Source organism: Ranitomeya variabilis, chromosome 2, assembly GCF_051348905.1.
Source record: "Ranitomeya variabilis isolate aRanVar5 chromosome 2, aRanVar5.hap1, whole genome shotgun sequence".
Taxonomy (NCBI): Eukaryota; Metazoa; Chordata; class Amphibia; order Anura; family Dendrobatidae; genus Ranitomeya; species Ranitomeya variabilis.
This window is the reverse complement of record NC_135233.1, coordinates 92591282-92605774: the sequence shown is the minus strand read 5'-3', so window position 1 is coordinate 92605774 and position 14493 is coordinate 92591282.

The window sequence follows — 14493 nt, the reverse complement described above, 5'->3', positions numbered from 1 at the left end:
ATTCCTGGGTTGTCGCCTCTGATGTTCATGCGGCCGATTTGGTTCGTGCCTTCCATGTGGCTCACCCTGATCGCCCTGGGGGTTTTGATGAGGGTTCGGTGACCCCTCCTCAAGGGGGGGGTACTGTTGTGAACTCTGTTTTCAGGCTCCCTCTTGTGGTCACAGGTGGTATTGTGTGACTTTTGTTTTGGGCTCCCCCTGGTGGCTTTGTTTGTTATCCTGCGGGTCTGTGGCTATCAGCTTCCTCGTTATTCACTTGGGAGTTTCCTATTTAGCTCTGTTTCACTTCCACTTGTTGCCGGCTGTCAATGTACTCAGTGCTATTCTGATTACTCCTGATTATCTTCGATTTCAGTCTCTTCAGGAGAAGCTAAGTTCTGTTTAATTATTTTTTGCTCATCAGTCTGCAATATGATTTCTGTGTATGATGAGTTTAGTCCAGCTTGCTAATATGTGATTTCTTCTGCTGGTTTGCTCTGGGGTACAGAGTTGCTTCCCCCGCACCGTTAGTTGGTGCGGGGGCTCGAGCGATCTCTGCGTGGATATTTTGAATAGGGTTTTTAATTGACCGCACAGTTCCCTTTCTATTTTCTGCTTTCTAGTGTTAGTGGGCCTCATTTGCTAAATCTAATTTCATCTCTGCGTTTGTGCTTTCCCCTTAACTCACCATTAATATTTGTGGGGGGCTATTCTATATCTTTGGGGTCATTTCACTGAGGCAAGTGAGGACTTTCGTTCCCTCTAGGAATAGTCAGTTTCTCAGGCCGTGAAGAGACGTCTAGGATTTTCAGGTAACGTTCCACGGCTGCCTATAGTTGTTTGCGGATAGGATCAGGTTGCGGTCAATTCAGTTACCACTTCCCCGGAGTTTGTAGTCGGTTTAGTGTCTTAGCTAGTCCTACTTGCGATCCTTGCCACTAGGATCATAACAGCTTTCCATCCGTATCCAGCAAAATTTTGGAAAACCACTACATAGGATTACATAGAGCAGCTTTTTTTGGCCTTGCAGCGTCGTTTACGGCTGTCTGCACGGTCTCTGTGTGAGTGCACATCGCTCTGTAGTCTGTCGGCAGCCACAGCCGGTTGCAGTCAGCTCAGGGTGCGTGACTACCTCATACCGCTCAATCCATTGTCCTTTTTTGCAATTAGTGCAGCCTGCTGCACATTTTTTCAAATATTTCCTATTAGTGGCTTTCCATCCGTATCCAGCTAAATTGTGGAAAAACACTACATACGATTACATAGAGCAGCTTTTTTTGGCCTTGCAGCGCCGTTTACAGCTGTCTGCACGGTCTGTGTGTGAGTGCAGCTCACTCTGTAGTCAGTTCTACAAAAAAAAAAAAAATAATAAAGTTCACCAAACACACCACTTTACAGTTGTGTAGGCCACATTAGCTCATATTAAAGTCTAGTCCACATTGTAGAAAATTAGTGTTTCTTATACCTGTTAGGAGCTGTTCAGGAATAAGCACACTAAGCCCTTAGTACTTTTCAGCTTATCTTTATCAGTCAACCAAGATGAAGAAGGCAGGGAGTAAGGGTACCGTCTCACAAAACGATTTACCAACGATCACGACCAGCGATACGACCTGGCCGTGATCGTTGGTAAGTCGTTGTGTGATCGCTGGGGAGCTGTCACACAGACAGCTCTCCAGCGACCAACGATGCCGAGGTCCCCGGGTAACCAGGGTAAACATCGGGTTACTAAGCGCAGGGCCACGCTTAGTAACCCGATGTTTACCCTGGTTACCGTCGTAAATGTAAAAAAACCAAACAGTACATACTCACATTCCGGTGTCCGTCAGGTCCCTTGCCATCTGCTTCCCGCACTGACTGACTCCCGTCCGTAAAGTGAAAGCAGATCACAGCGGTGACGTCACCGCTGTGCTCTGCTTTCACTTTACGGACGGGAGTCAGTCAGTGCGGGAAGCAGACGGCAAGGGACCTGACGGACACCGGAATGTGAGTATGTACTGTTTTTTTTTTTTTACATTTACGACGGTAACCAGGGTAAACATCGGGTTACTAAGCGCGGCCCTGCGCTTAGTAACCCGATGTTTACCCTGGTTACAAGCGAACGCATCGTTGGATCGGTGTCACACACAGCGATCCAATGATGACAGCGGGAGATCCAGCGACGAAAGAAAGTTCCAAACGATCTGCTACGACGTACGATTCTCAGCAGGGTCCCTGATCGCTGCTGCGTGTCAGACACAGCGATATCGTATGGATATCTCACTTGTAAAGCACCATGGAATAATTGGCGCTATAACAATAAATAATAATAATAATATCGCTGGAAAGTCACGGATCGTACCGTCGTAGCGACAAAAGTGCCACTGTGAGACGGTACCCTAAGGCACGTGGGCGTGGGCGCGGAGCAGGGAGAGGACGTGGGGATTCTGTGCCTGCTGCGGGCACCGGTGACTCATCATCACCCAGTTTCAGCAGGGTACAGTCCTTCATGCGCAGCTTTGTAGGAGATCGCCGTACACCGCTGCTGCGTGAAGAACAAATTGAAGCCGTTGTCGGATGGATGGCAGCTAACGCATCGACTTCAATTAGTGCCACATCCTCTCAGGCATAGAGCACTGGAGAGCACCCATCTGTCTCTTTACCACCTGCCAAATTACCCAGGCAGAGAGCCCAGGACAGGAGCCATCTCTACTTCTGTTCTCTGAATCTCTTGGCTTGGAAACAGGGGGCCAGCCAAGCAGCATAGGAGAAATGGAAGAAGAGTCAGTATGCAGTGATGCCCAACAGCTTTGTCTCTCTGACCCTGAAGAGACGGGTGGGCCAGTGCCTCCGGTCACCACACTGCAGTACGCATCTGATGATGAGACTCAGGTGCCACTTTCTGGTGCGTACTGTGATGCCGAGACTACCCAGGAGAAGCAGTTGGTGGCAGAGGGTAGTGTAGATGATGAGGTCCTTGATCCATCGTGGCGTGACGTACAGGAAGGTGGTGGGAGCAGCCCTGAGGAAGAGATTTCCCGAACGGGCCAAAGAGGGAGAGGGAGGGGGAAGACTGCGGTTCCTGTAGCCTCCACTTCGGCACCCGTTAGGTGCATGCCTCTTCCAAAAGCCAAAACGGGCGCTCCCAAGACTTGCAGTGCCTGGTCCTTTTTTGACACAGTTGCAGATGACATTTGCTTTGTCAAATGCAAGGTGTGTCATCAGAAAGTCAAAAGAGGGAAAAATGTCAGCAACCTCAATACCACAAATATGTGGAAACATGTGCGGACCAAGCACGCGGTGGAGTTACAAAAACACACTGAAGACCTAGGCCAACCAACAGCGGCACTTACCACCTCTTTAGCTCTTGTTGTTGCCTCTTCCTCCAGCTCACACCCAGCTGGTTCGGCTTCCTCACAGGATTGCCATGGAAGAACCTCTGGCACTGTTGTCCAGAGACCCACTGTAATTCCACCCACAGCACCACGTTCCCAGTCATCCTCACACTCCCAGCCCAGTCTACAGCCATCGGTAGCACAGGCATGGGAGAAAAGGCGGCCTTTCTCGGCAAACCACCCCCGAGCACAGGCTCTGAATGCTGGCATTGCAAAACTACTGTCCCTTGAAATGCTGTCATTCAGGCTGGTGGAGACTGACAGCTTCCGTAACTTGATGGCATTGGCAGTCCCACAATACAATGTGCCCAGCCGCTTTTATTTCAGCAGGCAAGCCGTCCCTGCCCTGCACAAGCATGTGGAGGGACACATAAAACACACGCTACTGAACGCCGTCAGTAGCAAGGTCCACCGATGCGTGGACCAGTCACCATAGACAGGGGAGATACCTTTCCCTCACTGCCCATTGGGTTAATGTTGAGTCACCAATTCCATCAGCTTCTGGACAATCAGCGCTACATGGTTCCTCACAAAGGCCTAGGCAGGGGACACTTTGTGAGGAGGATGAGGAGGAGTCAATGGAGGAGTAAGACATCGGTCCAGAGGAGGGAGTTACACAATTCTCCAGTAGTCAGTGTGTAGACCGAGGGTGGGGTGATGCAGAGCAGGCAGAGATCACGCCTCAAGTGGGGACAGCGTTTCTTGGCCAGTTGGCAGTCTGCAGCACATGGCTGATTACATGCTGCAGTGCCTGAGAAACGACCGCCGCATTGCCCACATTCTCATCACGGCTGATTATTGGGTGTACACCCTCTAGATCTTCGCTACCGGGACAACTTACAAAGCCTCATAACACCGTTGAACCGGGAGCGTAAAATGCGGGAGTACCAAGACACACTGGTGAATTCCATTATCTTCTCCAGTCCAACTGAGAGCAGTGCTGCTAGTGCTTTACAAAGCAGCTCAGTGCGTTGAGGCAGTGGAGGAAGCTCTCCAAAAAGAGGGAGCAGAAGCAGTGCCTCAGCACAAGGCAAGACCAGTATGGCCCAACTTTGGCACAGTTTTGTGTGCCTGCCACACATGTCTACACCATCACAGACGGCTCCAGTCAGCAGGCGGCAACGTTTCCGTCAAATGGTGACAGACTACATGTCTTGCCCTCTTACTGTACTCCCAGACGGCTCTTCCCCCTTCAAATTTTGGGTCTCTAAGCTGGATACATGGCCAGAGCTAAGCCAGTATGCATTGGAGGTGCTGGCTTGCCCTGCTGCTAGTGTATTATCGGAACGCGTCTTTAGTGCCGCAGGTGGTGTACTAACAGACCGTCGCATGCGACTATCCTCCGATAAGGTTGACCGGCTTACTTTTCTGAAAATGAACAAGGCCTGGATCTCGCAGGAATTTCCCACTCATTTTCCAGATTAAATAATTGGTTGGCTACAGTATCCAGGTCTCCTGTTGCGTTCATGTTTCTACCACCTGAACTGTAATCCCTGGGCTCCAACACCGCCAGTTGATGCTCAGAAGTGCCGTCTGCACAGTCAAAACACATGACCCAGTGTTATTGGGTTTCAGTAACGTCATCTGATCCCCAGCTGTGTAGCCGGCAATGTGTCCTGCGACTGCCACGCTGACACAACTACTGAAATTTAAGGGAACCTGTCCCCCCCCAGGCGTTTGTTACTGAAAGAGCCACCTTGTGCAGCAGTAATGCTGCACAAGGAAAAGGTAGCTCTTTTAGTTTAGCTCCTTGCACACGCAGAACTTAACACTTATAAAATGTGTCCCCTCATACCGTGAAACCATCCCGGAGGTGGGACTTTCCTTGGTAATGGGACGCAGCACAGCCGTCATTCCTACCCCCTTGGCGCCGTGTGCCGCCTCCTTAGCGTTGTTTGAATCTGTCCCGTAGCCTGCGCTGTTTTGTTCAACCTTAGCCATGCGCAGTTGCGCTGCCCGTCTTCTGACATCATTTGGTGTCAGGCGGACTGGGCCTGTGCGGACGCGCTGCCCGAGATCCCACCTCGCAGTCTCTTCTGATTTAATCATACTGCGGGCCTGGGATCCATGGGCATGCGCAGTGCATATCTTCACCTCAGGCTCTCACTCATCTCCCTCCGCCTTCTTCAGACTGTGTGCCGTCAGCTGATCCCTACTAGCATGCCACGGCCGTGACGCCGCACAGTCTGAAGAATCCAAAAGGAGATGAGTGAGAGGCGAAGATATGCACTGCGCATGCCCATGGATCCCAGGCCTGCAGTGTGATTACATTAGACGACACTGCGAGGCGGGATCTCTGGCAGCGCGGACGCACAGGCGCAGCCAGCCTGACACCAAATGATGTCAGAAGACAGGCAGCGCAAATTGCGCATGGCCAAGGTTGAACATAAGAGCGCAGGCTCCAGGACAGATTCAAACAACGATGAGGAGGCGGCGCACAGCGCCAAGGGGGTAGGAATAACGGCTGTGCTGCGTCCCATTACGAAGGAAAGTCCCACCTCCGGGATGGTTTCACTGTATCAGGGGACACTGTTGTGAATTTGGATTCTGGGCTCCCCCGGTGGTTACTGGTGGAATTGAACTGTGTCTTCATCTTCTCTGTTCACCTGTTCCCATCAAGATGTGGGAGTCGCTATATAACCTTGCTGCTCTGTTAGTTGCTTGCCGGTCAACAATGTTATCAGAAGCCTCTCTGTGCTTGTTCCTGCTCCTAGACAACTACTAGATAAGTTGGACTCTTGTCCATGTTTGTTTTTGCATTTTTGTTCCAGTTCACAGCTGTAGTTTCGTTACTGTGTCTGGAAAGCTCTTGTGAACAGGAATTGCCACTGTGGTGTTATGAGTTAATGCCAGAGTTCTAAAGTAATTTCTGGATGGAGTTTTGATAGGGTTTTCAGCTGACCATGAAAGTGTCCTTTCTGTCTTCTGCTATGTAGTAAGTGGACCTCAAATTTGCTAAACCTATTTTCATACTACGTTTGTTATTTCATCTTAATTCACCGCCAATACATGTGGGGGGCCTCTGTCTCCTTTCGGGGTATTTCTCTAGAGGTGAGCTAGGACTAATATTTTCCTCTGCTAGCATTATTTAGTCCTCCGGCTGGTGCTGGGCATCTAGAATCAACGTAGGCATGCTACCCGGCCACTGCTAGTTGTGTGTTAGGATTAGTTCATGGTCAGCTCAGTTCCCATCTTCCAAGAGCTAGTTCCTATATATGCTGATGCTATGTTCTCTTGCCATTGAGAACATGACAGTTTGACCGGCCCACTAAAGGGTTAAAATCCTTGGCTGAGAAAGGAGAGAAATAGGAAGTCTGCTGAGATTTTTTTATTTTTTTCTCTCTCCTTCTAATCTTTGAATGGCTCTGTGTCCACCTGTTTGTAATGGATCTTCAGAGTGTAACTGCAGGTTTGAATAATCTCGCCACGAAGGTACAAAATTTGCAAGACTTTGTTTGTCATGCACCTGTATCTGAGCCGAGAATTCCTTTGCCGGAATTTTTCTCGGGGAATAGATCTGGGTTTCAGAATTTTCGAAATAATTGCAAGTTATTTTTGTCCCTGAAATTTCGCTCTGCCGGAGATCCTGCACAGCAGGTCAGGATTGTGATTTCCTTGCTCCGGGGCGACCCTCAAGACTGGGCTTTCTCATTGACACCAGGGGATCCTGCGTTGCTCAATGTGGATGCGTTTTTTCTGGCCTTGGGGTTGCTTTATGACGAACCTCATTTGGAGCTTCAGGCAGAAAAAACTTTGATGTCCCTATCTCAGGGGCAAGATGAAGCGGAAATTTACTGCCAAAGATTCCGTAAATGGTCTGTGCTTACTCAGTGGAATGAGTGCGCCCTGGCGGCGACTTTCAGAGAGGGTCTCTCTGATGCCATTAAGGATGTTATGGTGGGGTTCCCTGTGCCTGCGGGTCTGAAGGAGTCCATGACAATGGCTATTCAGATCGATAGGCGTTTGCGGGAGCGCAAACCAGTGCACCATCTGGCGGTGTCCACTGAGAAGTCGCCAGAGAGTATGCAGTGTGATAGAATTCTGTCCCGAAGCGAGCGGCAGAATTTTAGACGGAAAAATGGGTTGTGTTTCTATTGTGGTGATTCTACTCATGTTATATCAGCATGCTCTAAGCGCACTAAAAAGCTTGATAAATCTGTTTCCATTTGCACCTTACCGTCTAAGTTTATTCTATCTGTGACCCTGATTTGCTCTTTGTCATCTATTACCACGGACGCCTATGTCGACTCTGGCGCCGCTTTGAGTCTTATGGATTGGTCCTTTGCCAAACGCTGTGGGTATGATTTAGAGCCTTTGGAGACTCCTATTCCTCTGAAGGGGATTGACTCCACCCCATTGGCTAATAATAAACCACAATACTGGACACAAGTAACTATGCGTATTAATCCGGATCACCAGGAGATTATTCGCTTTCTGGTGCTGTATAATCTACATGATGATATGGTGCTAGGATTGCCTTGGCTGCAATCTCACAACCCAGTCCTCGACTGGAGAGCTATGTCTGTGTTGAGCTGGGGATGTAAGGGGGCTCATGGGGATGTACCTGTGGTTTCCATTTCATCATCTATTCCCTCTGAAATTCCTGAGTTCCTGTCGGACTATCGTGACGTCTTTGAAGAATCCAAGCTTGGTTCGTTACCTCCGCACCGAGAGTGCGATTGTGCCATAGATTTAATCCCGGGTAGTAAATACCCAAAGGGTCGTTTGTTTAATCTGTCTGTGCCTGAACATGCTGCTATGCGAGAATATATAAAGGAGTCCTTGGAAAAGGGACATATTCGTCCATCGTCATCTCCCTTAGGAGCCGGTTTTTTCTTTGTGTCAAAAAAAGACGGCTCTTTGAGACCATGTATCGATTATCGGCTTTTGAACAAAATCACTGTTAAATATCAATACCCATTGCCGTTGCTGACTGATTTGTTTGCTCGCATAAAGGGGGCCAAGTGGTTCTCTAAGATTGACCTTCGTGGGGCGTATAATTTGGTGCGAATCAGGCAGGGGGATGAGTGGAAGACCGCATTTAATACGCCCGAGGGCCACTTTGAGTATTTAGTGATGCCTTTTGGTCTTTCTAATGCTCCGTCAGTTTTCCAGTCCTTTATGCATGATATTTTTCGCGATTATTTGGATAAATTTATGATTGTGTATCTGGATGATATTCTGATTTTTTCGGATGACTGGGACTCTCATGTCCAGCAAGTCAGGAGGGTTTTCCAGGTTTTGCGGTCTAATTCTTTGTGTGTGAAGGGTTCTAAGTGTGTTTTTGGGGTACAGAGGATTTCCTTTTTGGGATATATTTTTTCTCCCTCTTCCATTGAAATGGATCCTGTCAAGGTTCAAGCTATTTGTGATTGGACGCAGCCCTCTTCTCTTAAGAGTCTTCAGAAATTTTTGGGCTTTGCTAACTTTTATCGTCGATTTATTGCTGGTTTTTCGGATATTGCTAAGCCATTGACCGATTTGACTAAGAAGGGTGCTGATGTTGCTGATTGGTCTCCTGACGCTGTGGAGGCCTTTCGGGAGCTTAAGCGCCGTTTTTCCTCTGCCCCTGTGTTGCGTCAGCCTGATGTTGCTCTACCTTTTCAGGTTGAGGTCGACGCTTCTGAGATCGGAGCTGGGGCAGTGTTGTCGCAGAAAAGTTCTGACTGCTCCGTGATGAGGCCTTGTGCCTTCTTTTCCCGTAAATTTTCGCCCGCTGAGCGGAATTATGATGTTGGGAATCGGGAGCTTTTGGCCATGAAGTGGGCTTTTGAGGAGTGGCGCCATTGGCTTGAGGGGGCCAGACATCAGGTAGTGGTATTGACTGACCACAAAAATTTGATTTATCTTGAGACTGCCAGGCGCCTGAATCCTAGACAGGCGCGCTGGTCATTATTTTTCTCTCGGTTTAATTTTGTGGTGTCATACCTACCGGGTTCTAAGAATGTTAAGGCGGATGCCCTTTCTAGGAGTTTTGAGCCTGACTCGCCTGGTAACTCTGAGCCCACAGGTATCCTTAAGGATGGAGTGGTATTGTCAGCCGTTTCTCCAGACCTGCGGCGGGCCTTGCAGGAGTTTCAGGCGGATAGACCGGATCGTTGCCCACCTGATAAACTGTTTGTTCCTGATGATTGGACCAGTAGAGTCATCTCTGAGGTTCATTCTTCTGCGTTGGCAGGTCATCCTGGCATTTTTGGTACCAGGGATTTGGTGGCAAGGTCCTTCTGGTGGCCTTCCCTGTCACGAGATGTGCGAGGCTTTGTGCAGTCTTGTGACGTTTGTGCTCGGGCCAAGCCTTGTTGTTCTCGGGCTAGTGGATTATTGTTGCCCTTGCCTATTCCTAAGAGGCCTTGGACGCACATCTCGATGGATTTTATTTCAGATCTGCCTGTTTCTCAGAAGATGTCTGTCATCTGGGTGGTGTGTGACCGTTTCTCTAAGATGGTCCATTTGGTTCCTCTGCCCAAGTTGCCTTCTTCTTCCGAGTTGGTTCCTCTGTTTTTTCAAAATGTTGTTCGTTTGCATGGTATTCCTGAGAATATCATTTCTGACAGAGGGACCCAATTCGTGTCTAGATTTTGGCGGGCATTCTGTGCTAGGATGGGCATAGATTTATCTTTTTCGTCCGCTTTCCATCCTCAGACGAATGGCCAGACCGAGCGGACTAATCAGACCCTGGAGACATATCTGAGGTGTTTTGTGTCTGCTGACCAGGATGATTGGGTTGCTTTTTTGCCATTGGCAGAGTTCGCTCTCAATAATCGGGCCAGCTCTGCCACTTTGGTGTCCCCGTTTTTCTGTAATTCGGGGTTTCATCCTCGATTTTCCTCTGGTCAGGTGGAATCTTCGGATTGTCCTGGAGTGGATGCTGTGGTGGAGAGATTGCATCAGATCTGGGAGCAGGTGGTGGACAATTTGAGGTTGTCCCAGGAGAAGACTCAGCTTTTTGCCAACCGCCACCGTCGTGTTGGTCCTCGGCTTTGTGTTGGGGACTTGGTGTGGTTGTCTTCTCGTTTTGTCCCTATGAGGGTCTCTTCTCCTAAGTTTAAGCCTCGGTTCATCGGCCCGTATAAGATATTGGAGATTCTTAACCCTGTTTCCTTCCGTTTGGACCTCCCTGCATCCTTTTCTATTCATAACGTTTTTCATCGGTCATTATTGCGCAGGTATGAGGTACCGGTTGTGCCTTCCGTTGAGCCTCCTGCTCCGGTGTTGGTTGAGGGTGAGTTGGAGTACGTTGTGGAGAAAATCTTAGACTCTCGTGTTTCCAGACGGAGACTCCAGTATCTGGTCAAGTGGAAGGGATACGGCCAGGAGGATAATTCTTGGGTGAATGCATCTGATGTTCATGCCTCTGATTTGGTTCGTGCCTTTCATAGGGCCCATCCTGATCGCCCTGGTGGTTCTGGTGAGGGTTCGGTGCCCCCTCCTTGAGGGGGGGGTACTGTTGTGAATTTGGATTCTGGGCTCCCCCGGTGGTTACTGGTGGAATTGAACTGTGTCTTCATCTTCTCTGTTCACCTGTTCCCATCAAGATGTGGGAGTCGCTATATAACCTTGCTGCTCTGTTAGTTGCTTGCCGGTCAACAATGTTATCAGAAGCCTCTCTGTGCTTGTTCCTGCTCCTAGACAACTACTAGATAAGTTGGACTCTTGTCCATGTTTGTTTTTGCATTTTTGTTCCAGTTCACAGCTGTAGTTTCGTTACTGTGTCTGGAAAGCTCTTGTGAACAGGAATTGCCACTGTGGTGTTATGAGTTAATGCCAGAGTTCTAAAGTAATTTCTGGATGGAGTTTTGATAGGGTTTTCAGCTGACCATGAAAGTGTCCTTTCTGTCTTCTGCTATGTAGTAAGTGGACCTCAAATTTGCTAAACCTATTTTCATACTACGTTTGTTATTTCATCTTAATTCACCGACAATACATGTGGGGGGCCTCTGTCTCCTTTCGGGGTATTTCTCTAGAGGTGAGCTAGGACTAATATTTTCCTCTGCTAGCATTATTTAGTCCTCCGGCTGGTGCTGGGCATCTAGAATCAACGTAGGCATGCTACCCGGCCACTGCTAGTTGTGTGTTAGGATTAGTTCATGGTCAGCTCAGTTCCCATCTTCCAAGAGCTAGTTCCTATATATGCTGATGCTATGTTCTCTTGCCATTGAGAACATGACAGGACACATTTTGTAAGTGTTTAGTTCTGTGTTTGCAAGGAGCATAATTAAAAGAGACACCTTTTCCTTTTGCAGCATTAGTGCTGCACAAGTTGGCTCTTTCAGCTACAAACACCTGGGGGGGGTTAAAGGTTACCTTTCAACTTGTTCCATTTAGGCCTCAGCCTACACTCTGCTCCTCCTGCTGTCCCTGGGCTCTAACACCGCCAGTTGGTGCTCGGAAGTGCTGGCTGCATAGAGAAAAACACTCGCCACTGTGTCAGTGGGGTTCAGTAACGTCAGCTGTTCCCCTGCTGTGTAGCCTGCAACGTGTCCTGCAAATGCCACGCAGACACAACAGACACTAAGCTGCCTCCAGTGCTGGCTTCAGCCTACACTCTGCTCCTCCTGCTGTCCCTGGGCTCTAACACTGCCAGTTGGTGCTCGGAAGTGCTGGCTGCACAGAGAAAAACACTCGCCACTGTGTCAGTGGGGTTCAGTAACGTCAGCTGTTCCCCTGCTGTGTAGCCGGCAACGTGTCCTGCAAATGCCACGCAGACACAACAGACACTAAGCTGCCTCCAGTGCTGGCTTTGGCGTACACTCTGATCCTCCTGCTGTCCCTGGGCTCTAACACCGCCAGTTGGTGCTCGGAAGTGCTGGCTGCACAGCGAAAAACACTCGCCACTGTGTCAGTGGGGTCCAGTAACGCCAGCTGTTCCCCTGCTGTGTAGCCGGCAACGTGTCCTGCAAATGCCACGCAGACACAACAGACACTAAGCTGCCTCCAGTGCTGACTTCGGCCTACACTCTGCTCCTCCTGCTGACCCTGGGCTCCAACACCGCTAGTTGCTGCTCGGAAGTGCTGGCTGCACAGAGAAAAACACTTGCCACTGTGTCAGTGGGGTTCAGTAACGCCAGCTGTTCCCCTGCTGTGTAGCCGGCAACGTGTCCTGCAAACACCACGCAGACACAATAGACACTAAGCTGCCTCCAGTGCTGGTTTCAGCCTACACTCTGCTCCTCCTGCTGTCCCTGGGCTCTAACACCGCCAGTTGGTGCTCGGAAGTGCTGGCTGCACAGAGAAAAACACTCGCCACTGTGTCAGCGGGGTTCAGTAACGTCAGCTGTTCCCCTGCTGTGTAGCCGGCAACGTGTCCTGCAAACGCCATGCAGACACAACAGACACTAAGCTGCCTCCTGTGCAGGCTTCGGCCTACAGTCTGCTCCTCCTTGATTCCCTGGGCTCTAACACCACCAGTTGGTGCCCGGAAGTGCTGGCTGCACAGAGAAAAACACTCGCCACTGTGTCAGTGGGGTTCAGTAACGCCAGCTGTTCCCCTGCTGTGTAGCCAGCAACGTGTCCTGCAAACGCCACGCAGACACAACAGACACTAAGTTGCCTCCAGTGCAGGCTTCAGCCTACACTCTGCTACCCCTGCTGACCCTTGGCTCCAACACCGCTAGTTGGGGCTCTAGGAAGACAATCTTGAATAGGTCCCCATCCTCGTTCCAGTACCGTCAGCTGGTTCCGGGCAGAGCCTTTGGCTTAGGTGCCTCCTTCTGGGTATCTGAGTTCCACCAATGTCATGTGGTCCTTGGTAGTGCTTTCTGGCACGGGTACCTCCTGCTTAGTAACCGGGTTCCAGTAACGTCAGCTGGTCCTCGGTAGTTCCATTGGCTCTTGTACATTCGGCTACCCATCCGGGTTCCAGTACCGTCAGCTGGTTCTCGGCAGTGTCTTTTGCTCTTGTACCTTCTGCTCCCCATCCTGGTTCCAGTACCGTCAGCTGGTTCCGGGCAGAGCCTTTGGCTTAGGTGCCTCCTTCTGGGTATCCAAGTTCCACCAACGTCAGGTGGTCCTTGGTAGTGCTTTCTGGCACGGGTACCTCCTGCTTAGTAACCGGGTTCCAGTAACGTCAGCTGGTCCTCGGTAGTTCCATTGGCTCTTGGACCTTCGGGTAGCCATCTGAGTTCCAGTTCCATCAGCTGGTTCTCGGCATTTTCTCAGCCTTCTTGTACCTTCTGCTACATTTCCAAGTTCAAGACACTAAAGACGACGACCCGGAAGACCGAGAAGCAGAAGAACAAAAGGCTGCAGAACAAAGAGCAGAAGAACATTAAGCATAAGACTAAACATCAGAGCAAAAGATATTATCTAAATTATAAGCAGAAGAAGACTAAGCAGTGTATGGGGGTGAGTCCTTTCCTCCTCGTGGTGCCCCTGGAAAAAGCCTGCTGCTGCAGGCCTAACTGAACGCGGACAAATCCTGTTGTAACTCTTTTGTGACAGGCAGAGCGGAAGGTGTAATCTTCAAACTTTTATAGATAACAACGACAGGAATGCCTGTCACAAATAAGAATATGATGAAGAAGTAGAATATGAAGAAGAATAATAGTTTAATAAAAAGAATATGAAGAATGTAACAAAAAAAATAATAGGTAGAAGATGAAGAAGATGAATAAGGTGAAGAAGAAGTTGATGTCAAAGATGCTGTTGCTGAGGATGATGAAGAAGAAAGTGTGGGGGAAGTAAAAAAGAAGGTGAAGGGCATGGAAGTAGTGAAACATCAATATCTGACAAAATAAAAAAAATCTTAACATAGTCAATATCTTTGTAACTCCGAACGTCTTAAAAAAAAATAAATAAAATTCCTGCTATTCTATTTGATTGGGCTAAACCTCTATGCCTTTAATGTCTCCGCCACCTCCCCCAATACATCCTACATTATTCTTAGTTGTTTTCTTTCATGTAGAATGAACATACAAGGAAAGAAAGGGTTTGTTTTAATTCCGATATTTTGGTCCCATTGACTTGCATTGGTATCGGGTATCGGTATCGGCGATATCCGATATTTTTTTAATATCGGCCAATCCAATCCGATACTTTCCGATATCGGAAGGTATCGCTCAACATTAATCAGCAATCATCCAATGAATGAGCAATGAGCTTATTCATCGGGTGATTTTATTCATTATGCTGGAGGCAAATGTTG